The sequence below is a fragment of the Diplotaxodon limnothrissa genome, linkage group LG12, assembly GCF_057381915.1.
Source record: "Diplotaxodon limnothrissa isolate DT_005_m linkage group LG12, D_limnothrissa_male_GT1.1, whole genome shotgun sequence".
Classification (NCBI taxonomy): Eukaryota; Metazoa; Chordata; class Actinopteri; order Cichliformes; family Cichlidae; genus Diplotaxodon; species Diplotaxodon limnothrissa.
In genome coordinates this window covers 18,406,902-18,420,320 of record NC_140607.1, presented here as the reverse complement: position 1 = coordinate 18,420,320, position 13,419 = coordinate 18,406,902, and the positions used below count along the sequence as shown (strand labels likewise).

The 13,419-nt window shown below is 38.4% G+C and overlaps 1 protein-coding gene across 7 annotated transcripts in view; it reads right to left on the bottom strand.

Annotated features, from left to right (window-relative positions):
• mef2cb (myocyte enhancer factor 2cb) overlaps window positions 1-4,467 on the bottom strand; it is a 69,329-nt gene extending 64,862 nt beyond the window's left edge. For all 7 annotated transcript variants that reach the window (XM_085367241.1, XM_085367240.1, XM_085367242.1 and 4 more), the window contains exon 1: window positions 4,179-4,467. The gene's annotated coding sequence lies outside the window, so the exon portion shown is untranslated. The remainder of the gene's footprint in view (window positions 1-4,178) is intronic.
• Between the last annotated feature and the right edge of the window lie 8,952 nt (window positions 4,468-13,419).

Here is a 13,419-nt window from a genome sequence, read left to right as displayed (position 1 = left end):
ACAACAAATTCTCCCTTTGTTCTTCTTGATTCTCTGGTTACATCACAGGAAAAGCTCCATGGTCCTGTCTGTGACTGCACTGGCACACTGAGACACAGCGATGCTGGGCGCGCTGTTAATCAGACCTGTTGCTTCTTCGCTTTGTTATATTGCATCTACGTGGGCTTTTCGACACGCAGAGACACAGACCACAAAGCAAGCACGTCTTCCACATATTTAATTCGAAGAACTAACCGTGCCACCTGTCGAATGGATGATAATAAACAATTTCAATAAGATGATCACATTGGGAAGAAAATAAAAATAGCTCACGTCGACTACAGAGGGGATTATTCAGCCTTGATACCTGCCAATTGACTGCCTGCTTATTTTATTTACAATCAAAATGCTTTAATGTCACATATATCATTAATGTGACAGGTGTCATCAGTGTGTGCCATCTGCTATATATGAACAACACAGTGTACAGGCACTGCAATTAAGTGTGCTGCCTGCAGGGGAGGTCTGCACCCTTCTTAGGGGAATGGAGAAGTTTAGCACAGGGGTTCACTGGAGGTGTTCTCTGTGCCCCAAAGTTTAACCAACTTTTTACCCTAAACTACTTCAACACGGTCGTCTGTTTAGGCATTTTAGCCAAGTATTAAAAAAAACAAAACAAATATTAAATATCTCTAACCGCTATCCCACAAATATTTTAATTGTTTTTAATTTACTTCCTTCATTATTCTAATCCCTGGTGGTTTTTTCTCTCCCACCTCCTCCTCTCCCCGTGTCTTCTTTGTGCTTAACTGCCACGCTTACTGTCTGTATATCAAGGGCTCAAAGTTCTCTTTGTCTCCAGCAGATTGCTTCGCGAGAGGGAGGGAAAAGAAACTCACTTTCTGCTAATGATTTTTCCTCATTTTGAATGGTTGGAAAGTAATTCCCTATGAACTGCTCCAACAAAGGCACAGTTATTCCATTATTCTTGCTGCCCTTTCTCTAATTGTGCCTATAAAAGAGAGATGCCAGTGATACTTTTTTTTTATGTCTCAGTTCAAGGGGTGCCCACCGGTGTTTCCTGAAGTGGTGCAAAAGCTGTTTCTGAAACAACATTATTAGTGTTAAATGTGCGGCAGTGGAACAGAGCCCACGTCTGAGCAAAGTGCCATGATCAACATGTCAAAGAAGAAATGCAGACTTAAATTACAGCTGAAGTTTGGCTTTGTTATGTATTTGTAAATAATATTGAGCGTAACATGTGATGGGAGACAGCTGTTTCTTTCTTATTTAACCATCAACTATGGTTTCTTTAAACCACATCCATGATCGCTCCCTAAACATAAGCGCATTTTAGAAAGGAACTGGCAAAACTTGTTCTGCTGACAAAGGAGGCAAATCAGAAAGCATTAATACGGGTCACTGGCATTGGTGGTTTAATTAGAGGCAGCAGAAGCAATATAGTTACATGCTGAGCAATAAAAGCAGTTTTTAATACTGAAGAATAAGTAAAGTTACATTATTTTTAACAGAATATTACAATATAAAGAGTAATATAAAGATGATCGTTTGTAAAAAGTTGCACTTACACTTCCTGAATAACAAAAACCAGCTGCAATGCATCCAACTATAGCACAAAAGTCTGCAGTTAGCTTTGTTTTGATTTCCCATAATAACTATTACACAGCAAAAGTCCCTCCTGCAGCTGTTGACCTCAGCCAATTCTCTTGACAATTAACAATCATTCAGCATGGCTCTGCAACTTCTCCCACACTCTCACCAAGCAGCTGATAGTGTCTCACTGCGAAGAAAAGCAACTAGAATGGAATACGTTGCGTATCTAAACGAGGATTTCCCAGCTCAGATGTATGAGAGCGAGGCCGACCATCGGCGCAGACCTGTGTTACACAGTAGAGCTTGGCAGACAAGCGGTGATGTCTAAAGCTCTTTGTGCCTCCAGGATCACCCCCAACTCATTCTTATTCAGACATGATCAGAGGAGAGGCAGGCAACTGAGATTAGCTGCAGATCAAAAGAGCTGCCTAGCGCCAGCGCTCGTGTTTTGTAGATTTAGGCGGCCCCGGCACACAAGCATTGTATCATGGCGGCGGAGCGTCATACTGTTTTCTGGCCTTGACAGTGCTCAGGGGGTTAGAAGGAAACAGAGTTTTTAAACAGAAGGATGGACCGCTGCTGGAAGTCTTCCAAAATTAAATAATAAAGATAATAAAAAGGGGAATGAAAAGGAAAAAAATAAGAGCAGAATTACTACGCTGTTACTGTAAGCCATTACAGAACCAAGGTACTTCATGCATCACAATTGAAATCACTCCCATATGTGTAATTGGTCTTGGTTCAGTTCTAATTTGTTTTAAAAATGAAATGCACTTTCTACAGTAACATAGTTTCAGTAACTCGGGAGCATCTGGATCAGTGGTGCCACAAAATAACCATGGAAACTAAATACTACCAATGCTTTCTGTCAGCAGCAGCTACACAGTAACAACAAATCAGCAAATTACTTCTACAGTGTATCTTAACGTTCCCTCTAATTTATACAAAGACACTGTGACACAGTGGAAACCACAAAATGCATATCTGCATTGAATTACCTTCCACTTAACACCAGACAAAATGAAACACTGAAACTAAAAGCTACATTTTTAGGGAAAATTTGTGCTCGTATTATCACTGACCAAACTTTGACATTCACATTTGAGACATTACCATTTAAGTTAAAAATGTATTAATAATTATAATTTACTTACTATTCATACAACATAAAAAACAAACAAAACAAAACAAAAAACTGGAAGCAACAATGAAACCAATAGCTGACTTGGAAGGTGGAAAGACAGGATGAGGTGAGTTTCAAAGGCAGAGAGGCAACTGTACAAGAGCGCTCACCACCCTACGGAGAAAGAAAACAGTGCGTTTCCTCAACTCCGCTGACCATCAAAGCCATGGAATTCAGGGGCAGAGAAGCAGTAAAGTAAGGACTGCACTGTTCCTGTAAACTGGGTCAAAGTTTCTACTGTTCTGCTTTTTGGGTGAATAATATGACATGTGTGCATGTGTACTTCTCAAGTTTAGATGTATATTAAAAATGAAAAATAAAACTGTTTTCATTTTCAAGTAGGAGTATAATAAAGTTTTATATCCACTGTCTGTGTCAACAGTTGACTTAGTAACGATTTTAATAAATAGTCTAAAATACCCTGAACTTCAAATTTAAAGATATGAAATTTATAAGCATCAACAAATTTAAATCTAATGTGGAAACAAACTTAAAAAATAAAAGCCTTTTACGCAGTTTGGGACAAATGACATATTCTTACATCCCCTGGTGACGAATAGTCCCCTTTCTGTCAATCAAAAGTTTGTCCAGTATGTCTTCCTTAGACACCAAAATGGGAAACACACGTTTCATCTGAAGTATGTATTTGCATCTAGTGCAGCCACCTTGAGGGAATGAGTCATTTCTAAAGCAAACAACACTTTAAGGCCACGCTCTTTCTTTCACTGATAATTCCAGATCGTGCAATGAGATGTTCTGAGCAATTACCCATAACGGTACAAGTAACCTAAACTGACTGTGAAGAATTAGAAACTGAGAAACAGCACAATATAAAGTTCCACTTTACTGACTTTAACCATTTTTCTTGCCTTGGAGACATAAAAATGTACACTCCTAAAACTAAACACACACACACGCACTTCCAGGAGCCTCAATCAGCTATTCCCCAAGTGCTCAACAGAGGTGATTGGCACCAGCTGGGACCTCGCTCCTCCTACAACACTGTTTGAGATTTTTTCTCTTTTTTTTTTTTTTTTTTTGGTGTCTTTCTACTTTTTCAGGAGCAGGGAAATCTAAATGTAAACAGCAGTTAAGTAGATATTCTAGCCTTGTTCATACTGGTATAGGCACTTCTGTGTTGGGTTACATGACAAAGACATCATTCACTAAATCCTGCGAAGCTATAATGAAACAATTAGGCAATGCGGCTGCAAAATAAATTTCAGAATGGTTTAAATTGTGCAGCTCAGATATCCAAATTATGGCTTAATCTGTTAAACATGTCATGACCTGCTGTGCAAAGTGTTTGAAGTTCTGACAGAGACAGGTTTTCCACTAAGAGAATGAGATTCAGACTAGAGGGTGGAAAAAAAAGTGGAATAGGTGTAATTTATAAACTCACCCGTGCCTTTTCTCTGCTTCTCCAGGAAGCTACACCCTCCAGCACCAGCTGAGGCCCGACTGAATCAAACAGGTAAAAAAAAAGTTGAAAAAGAGAAAAAAACAAACAAACGTGATAATGGATAAAAAGAAAACAAAAGGCCACAAATGACCTTAAATAGATGTCCTGCATGTAATAAAGCCAGACCAGCTGGCTTTGAATAGAACCCCCAATTTGGGTTGTCTGTTTGCCCCCGGTCTCTGACTGAACTGAAACCAGGTCCGGTTCTTTCCAACCATCTCTACCACCCCTACCCCTCTATCCCAGCTGAATCCACCTGCCCCTATCACTCTTGGGTAAATATAGCCTTCTGAGGGATCAGTGTCACCCCCCACCCCCCATTTCCCCTGATGCATACACATGCCCCAGACCTTTGTCAGCACTGGCATATAAGCCCTACCAAGAATGCTGCCACCTCCACAGTGGCAAAAAAAGACTCCCCTTTTTGCCCCTTCACATATCCACAGTTCTGCTGCACACAAACTTTCAATATCCTCTTTTAATCTTTCTTAAAAGTATGCGTATATATACATATACAGTATAACTTTACATAACAAATACTCCTACTCTTTGCATAACCAATCTGTGTAATTGTGCAAATAAATGAGCCACTGGAAGGGATTTGTCAGCATTGATAGCATCTTGTCCAATGTCAAAATACCAGGTGCAGTGGTATACACCTATAATTTCGTAATTATAAGCTCATTTAGCTGAGTTTATCTATGACTAAAATCCACCTACAGTCTTGTTTTTTTTTTTAAAGAAACATATTACTCAGGAAATGTTTCTCCTTTTCATTGCTACCTGATAAAAATCATACATCTTCATCCAAAAGAAAACTTCTGAATTTCCCAAAGCCGCTGGCATCCAGACTGTAAGCCATTTTCCCTTCTAAATGATACATTCAGTAGGGTGTAGGAATCAACAAGCTTAAATCATAACATCCCCTGTGACTGTTTGTACATTAGCTGAGTTTTGCGGGGGTGGCACAGGGGTAATTGTAATTTTATCACAAATTTTCCAGTCACGCTCTCATACCTGATGCCAAAATCTAATGTAGATAATGACAGAACAATACACCTAAATTAGTGTTTTATATATCCCTCTTAAGTCAACCAATTTGCTAATGTGGAGACTGATGGCACAAAGGAAAGATGAGTAGACTATAGATTGGTATTTTCCCAGAATACATCCAAAAGAGTGGATCCACTGAGACACGAGATAAAACAGTGGTGTTCCCTGGATGATAGGTGTTCACACTCCTGACAGTGAAATATGGTTTGTATTGATCTAGTTGTATTGTTTTCATGTTTCTGGGCACAGATAATCAACTAATCTGTTTATCTGGGGAAGTTTTTCTGTCACCATGACTACCTGTACACCTATCCAATCCAGGGTACCTATACATCGGTACATTTGCAGTGACATCATGAGCAGGAATTCACTAATCTTTTTTGAAGGGAATTGGGTGGGGAGCGGGTTGTTGGGGGGAGCTCATTTAATTGTGACCTACCTCTATGAGGGATTCAGTGTCTTGATCGAAGATGATATGACCGTGCTGTATTGTATTATTGTGTATTTTGGTTAAAGACTTCCCCTTAGTACACCCCCCCAAATATCAATAGAGTGCACTACAGATGACCAAATCCTGGTTGTCTGATTATGAGTGTGGAGAAAAATGGTAAGAAAGGAGCACAAGTACCAGTAAAGCTGTAGCACAATCACAAAACCCTTACATGTGTATCTTGTCCTAATGAGACAGTTTTAATTTTAGAAATTTTTATATTTCTTTAAAAAAAAAGAAACAGTTTGTACTTTTCTCTGAGCTTTGTGCTTTACCTTATTTAAAGTCATATCTGTGGGAGAGTAAAAACAAAAGTCACTTTATAAGCTATAATAAACTGTATGAGGACGTGTCAGCTGCTCAGGCAGAGAGGAAGCTGTGTGTGATTGAATGAGGGTACCTCTCTGCACTGGTGGATATTTTGGAAAGATACTCTGCTAAATGTTTATTCTTGCTGAGTGAGTGTCAGGAGATATGTAAAGATTAAGCAGCTGATTAAAGTACCAAAAACATCCCCCACAACAATTCAGTGAAGTCAAGGACAGTCGTCTTAGATTTGAACGGGTAAAATTAGCAATATCTCAATCATAGCAGTTATGCTAAGTAAACAAAATCATAATTCGTGATGTGCAGCTGTTGCATGTCTCCTTTAGGTATCGCAGTACTCTCTCCAGTAACCTCTACTTTCATTGGATGTTGCACTAACTCTCTTCTGATTTTGACAAGCCCTCATCAATACCTTTGGAACAATCTAACAAACTCCGTGCTAGTTTTATCGGGAAACCTGAAAAACCCCACAGCATTGCACACTGCAGCTATATGACAATGTTCTGATTTTGTTTTTTTTGCATGTGGATGCTTAAGTTTGAGTTTTATTATATTTTTCTGATTAATTCTCGTAAGGCTATACGAAGGTGGTTTCATAACGTTATTTATAATTGCTAATCAGTTGTATGCACAGGCTGCAGATGTCTGTGCTGAGCTGGTATTCTTTGTTGGTCTGACTTAAGTATTCTCACCCAGGAACTGATGGGTTTTTTTTTGTATTGCTTTTATTTTTCTTTAAATTAACAGTAAAGTATGGTAATCCTAATTTGCATCACCGCTGGGTTGATGATGATGTTTTCATAGCTTTTTCATGCATGTGGACTGTTAAGCATATATTCTGTGTATATATTGTATATGCTTCTAACTGCGTGCCAGTGAGGGTGAAGGTGTTCCTTTGCTATGGCTCACAGCACTGTGGGCTATGCCAGCAGTGAAACACAAAGTGTTCTGTCAGCTGGAAGGCGACAAGTGTTCAACAGGAAACATGGCATGGCCTCTCTTCTGAAAACTGCTTTCACTGTTTTTTTATTTTCTCTATTTTTTTCTGTTGCTTTATCATTAAATCATCAACAGAAAATTAAAATAATTATTGTAATGAACTCACTGACAGGTTTATGTAACTCTGGGTGGATTTATGGGTGCTTGTATAACAAGTCCACAGTAGTCTGGGGCAACCCTGCAGTCTCACTTGGAGCTGATGATTATGAGAATCATGTAGGAATACGTGCAAGTGTATTTAGCGTTAGTTAAAAAAAAGATAATAATGCAGAGTCGGGTAGAACTAATGCTTTTTAGTGAGTAATTGTGGGTGCGTGTGTAATCCTGAAGGATCATCTTTTTCTTTTGCCAACAGTACTGCGTGGCGTGAGCTGATTTTAGTGTGTCTGCCCACCCCTCTGCTCCACACAAGGTCACTCTGTGTGTGTTCGACTTTGGAGAATGAGGGGAGGCCATGGCACACAATCACCACTAAGCACATACCTTTCTGCCCCACAGCCCCATCAGGCCAGACACAAACCTGTGGGCCGCATGTTTATCAAGCGTCTAAGAGTAAAACTGCTGATTTAAGACCGCTGGTGCCTTTCACCATACATTTCATCGTGAATCACTCCGAAAAAAAAAAAGATTTGAAGTGCTGACTTTTTATTTGGCACTCTGGCATTTTTGATAAATATTAGCTGAACGCAACCTAACCAGGACTTACCGAGCCGGGTCTCCAGAGGTCTGCTCTGATGAGCTTTCGTTGGTTTTATAGGGGAGACCTTTGACAAGATCAGATAAAACACAACAGGAGGAGGATTTGAAGGAGTGCTGGAAAGCACAAGAGAGAAAGATTGAGAGAGACAAGGACGTAGGGAGATTGAAAGAGTGCAAGAGTGAGGGAACACTTACACACCTCAATCCAAAAACAATATTTTGACTGAAACCTTACCCTTTCCATCTGGCTCTTTTGAAAGGTGGGTTATGCCCAGTGCCATGGCTAACTCTTTAGCCCACACTGTTCCTTCTGTAATTCCAGTCTGACATTTTTCCAAAAGGGTAGTTGTACATGAAATAAATGTGAGTCTTGTTACTACTGTAAGGAATTCAAAATATACATCACATGTAGTCATGATCTTCAGTTTAATGAGTGAAATAAATCAGGCACAGAAGTTAAAAATGTCAAATACACTTAAATCTGTATGAAAGAAATAAATGAAAATATCTTCACGCATAATACAGTTAATCTTGTATGTAATCAACTAACATTCAGATCTGTCATGAACACATATTTTGCCGCACGCTCCCCTCTCTGTTCATCATCTCTTGTGCTGGAGAAAAACACAAAGCATTTTCAGGTGGCCATGGTAACAAAGCAAAGCAATTTTCCTTGCACTTACTGCTCTGTATTTGCCTTAACTTCCACATAAATCTCCCCCACGTTTTTCACCCTGTTTCCATGGGGCTGAGTGTAAATTGGGAAGGAAGGCTATTTTCTTGTTACTGTAGCCAATGTACAGTGTATTCACCCTAAATACATTTTGTAAAATAAACATATATAATATGCTTTTTGAACTTGTATGACGATTGCAAGTGGCAGAAGATTTAAATCAGCCTAATGTGACATGTGGTCCAATATAGGACATCAGCCCTATATTTACAATGCAGGGATAACATCATAGATATTAGCGCAGTAAGAAAGGCGGGAAAATGGGATGATTTATTTCTTGATTAGGGAGATCTCATAAGCTTTCAGACCAGTCGATCAGACCAAACTCACAGTATCACAAATGTAAACTTGATTAATATTCACACATTTAAGTCAATGGAAGAGGGCATCCCCCTCTCTCTCCCCCCCATTCTAAGACTATACTGTATTAAGCATGAGCATAAACAGCAGGTCTTTTGCTTGTAGATTCAGAGCAGTGCATACCATACTTCTGCTGTTTCAGTTAATGGAAGATAGGTTTTTCTTACTTTAGACAGTAAGACTGTCTCTTTAATTGTTAATTTTTTTTACTGACTGCATTTTAAGTAGGATACCTCATTATTTGAAGTGACACTGCTTCTATGAGCGTATGTCGTATATTTACATATGCTCACTTTTTCTGGATGTCAATATACAAAATAGCAACATTTTTTATAACATTTTGTTAAACCCTGAAGTTTTAATCAGTGTGAAAGCATACATAAATAAATAAATGAACTAATCATTTCTTAAGTTAAGTTGACATTCTTTATGTACCTGGTAAACTAGGTACATAAAGGTAAACTAAAGAATTTGTGATCTTTGTGTGCAAAAAAGTATCTTGTTTTTCGGATATAAACACCTCAAAGAATTCATTCTGTTTGTCAAGTTTTCTAAGCTGTTATTTCTCCTATTTGGGGGGATATATCACTTTCAAAAGTTAAGGTTTAGTTAGCAAACCACCAACACAACAAAAAAACCCCAAAATCAACCTATTTATCTTCTTATGCAGATTCTTTCATTACCAAACCTTCATGACCTAATTATTGAGCTCAGTCTTGGGTCATTTGAACTGTGGTATACCCAAACTGAGTCATATATTTTTTTTTAGTCATAATGATAAACACAAACTGTTCACAGCTGTCTTTGCTATTTTTACATCATTAAATTCAAATCAGAATCACTAATACTCCTCTTTTCATGTTCAACACTCTTAAAGTCCCGTATACTACTTCAGTTTTTCTAGCAAGTCCAGTAATCTGGCTAAGGTGTTTCCTACGAGCTTTCAGAATATGGCAAACGTGACATGAGAGACTACAGTTAAACAGCCACAGTCTGCAGTTCACAGACCAAAGTCTGATTAAGTATTGTGCTTTGGTGCCTAGGGAAAACAAAGTCTCAGACCAGAGGTTTAGGGTGTTGCCTGCCCCTTCTGTCAACTGCATTTAACATGACAGAGCACAACTCTGACTCAAACCGCAGAGATAGAAAACGTCTGACTATGTCAGGGGAAAAAATAATATGTCAGTTGTTTCATTGTGGCATTGTGTGATTGCCACGCATGCAACAGAGTGAAGGTCCTAACCTGCTCTAATTTTAAGAATAATTTTTCCTGTGTAAGAATCTTATTCTTCTACAATGATTCGGACGATGCAATGCATAGGGTATTTTCTTTACATACTTACAAGATAAAAGTCCTTTTTTGTTGCACAAAACTCATGATTGACTAACAATGGCAATTTTATGATGCACAGTTCGTGATTTTAGTGTAAGTTGGTTTCAGCCATTTGGTAAACATGGGTGTGTGTATCATCAAGACGCAGGAGACAGGAAAAAACCTTTCTGCAAGTAGAGGTCTGCAGAATCAAAAGCATACAGATTTATGATATATATTGGAATCAGAATATCTATGAGAATCTACATAATCTACAATCTGCTCTGAATGTGATACTATGCAAAACAACCAGCTGATGACAATAAAACTTTCCTGTAAGTACAATAAATACCCTTTGAACAACGTTATTAAAAGATTTGTAAAAAATAACATTTAAACATTTAAAATTTTAATTTATCACTATTAACATTTGTCACAGCAAACAAGATAATCGACCTTCAGCAACATTATGAGTGTTGATGTTGCATAGTTTGTCTATGTCACGACAACCAGCTGATTCTGAATATCTGATTTTTAAATCTCCAAATATGAGTATTAGCTGGAAAAACCCCTCATTAGTCGAGCTCTATAATTTCATCATAATTTTATTTTAAAAAAACAACTCATTTTCCTTTTTTTGGCATTATATGTTAAGGTTTCATTGAAAAATATTTATTTCATATTTAATATTAAATGTACCTAATTAAGGTGGAACATCCCTTTTCTCAGGCTAAGTCGTCCTTCCACTGTTGCATCTGCGTCTGGTTTATATTTGTCCTTCTGATTTATATTTCAGAGAACAGTGTGATATTTCTTAAATTAGGATCTTCATTACAAGGTGTCTTATTTCTTCCATTAGATGCTGTCATTGTAGCGATACTGTAACCCGTCTGATGTAAAGCTTTTCTGCTTTGTGGTGCCTCTGAGTAAGAAGCTCCACAGGGCTTATACTCTTGCCTGCCAGCAATATCACATCCAAGTTCACACATCCTGATGAGTGAATGCAGACAAAGACACACAAAGACATTTATACAACACGCTTACAAGCGCACGCTTACAAGCGGAGCACGGAAACTCAGGCACTGTGAGCACAAGCTTATATAAATGTACATACTGATACTGTGCATAGGTTCACAGGAGGAGAAAGAGATAGAGCGAGACTTGTCATCCACCTGTCAGGAACGGTAATAATTTCAAAGTATTTCTCACTGCGGCCTCTGCCACACACCCTCCGTGTTGAACACTAAAGAATAATCATTTAAATGTCTCCCAATCAGCCCTTTTGCCATCTTCAATTACACCTTTCCAACCTTACATTTATATAATTTTCTAATCTAGCTGATGCGTGGGGCTGTCAAATGTGCCAGAGAAAGCAGCAAAGCACCAGCAAAGACTGACAGATGGATCCACCAGGATGGAGAGGCATGCCTCTAGATCTTCCATATGCCCTGGCACCACTGGTGGATTATGGTCACATCCGGCTGGATTTTAGTTATTATTATGGGAAGTACCAGTGATTGTTTTCTGTTTGTTAACAACAATGCATTCCACTTTGAAATAACAGCAAAGCCGAACTAGTTGGTTTCTGGAAGAGCATTTGTAAGAAAGGGAAAAAAATAGAGCACTATCAGTTCACACAACAAAATGACTACTACATCTAAATTGTTAGTAGGTTAAACAGAGGTTTAGCATCACCCAGGTTGACTACTTTTTCTGGTCTAACACATTATTTGGGCTTGCTGTAGCTCAGATTCTCCTCAGTATTGATTTTCTGTCATTTTACGAGTCTAGAACTTAGTACCTTTGTGTAGAGCCATTAAAGGGTAAAAGCATTTTGAAAGGGCAGCTCTTGGTTGTGCTTAGTTTCTGGTAGTGCTGTTCTGAGTAGATGGACATGGAGTGCGAGTATAACTCTGAGGTGTCACCCATTACAGTGTTTTAGGTTAAAATGCCCAACTGCCCACTCTCCTAACATAAAAACACACATCTAAAAGGACAGTGAATGGTGCTTTTTATTTATTTATTTTTTCTTGGAACCTGAATCATGGAATTATGGAACTTGAAAACATAACATCCACGTTTCCTGTCTCTCACAATAGTATCTGCATTTCCATAACATGTTTCACTTGCTAGTGGCACATTCAAAACAAAGGGAAAAAAATAAATGTTTTAAGACTGTGTCACTAGTTAACTACACTTTGCAAAATGATACAAAATCTAATCGGTGATGTTGCCATTGCCAGACAATGACAATGTAAAAAAACATTTTTAAATGGGAGTGCCACAGTAATTTTCAAAAGATGTGTGCAAGAAACACACACTTCCTCTTATACTTTTCCATTCTTGTCCACTTCTGACTGAGAGTCCTTTGATGGTGAGTATATCCGGTGGTGATGGTAGTTGTTGTGTTCCACGTGATCTCCATTGCTGTCACCTGGCTATCTTTCGTCCTTTCCTATGCTTATGTGTTCATACTGATTCGCAGGCCTCGTTACCACGTGATGCATAGCCTCAGTGATTCTGAAGCTGGTATTTACTGAGTGAAATAGGCAAAAATATAAATGCATCTCATTTGGCACTTGTAAGACATCTTCTACGTTTTCAGTTTTAACTAGCACTGTTGAAAAAATGACACAGACACCAATTTCCAATGCTTGAATGGATCTTGTCAGACACTACATCTCCATTCCCGATTTACCCTGACCTTATCATGCGACTACAAGTGAGCAGTCAACCTCCTGCTTTCTGTTGACCCCAGCCCATGATGTGTTATACACATAATGTGTAATACACATTATGGGCACATTTTTTAAAACAAGGTGCTCAAATACTTGCCTCATGCAAAGTCACACTTTCAATCTTAATGGGCATCATGGCTTCAGCATCATTTATAAACATTAGAAACAAATGCATCTCACCTGTTGGAAATATAAAAAACTTTAAGAAAAGGAATTAATAAACAAATTTATTTTGCATTCAGTAAGCTTAAAAAGAGGTTGGCACTTCCAGGTTACTCATCATTGGCTGAACTGAATCTGTACCAAACCACTGTGCGGGCAGCAGCAGACAACTAAAATCAAGTTTTTTTGTTTTTTTTTTCAATAAACAGATATTGCTAATCTTTTTTTTCTGAATTGTGTTAGCTTGTGACTTTGATAGAATCTGTGTTGGCTTCAGCTTTACAACACAGATGTGGCAATTTAAAAGA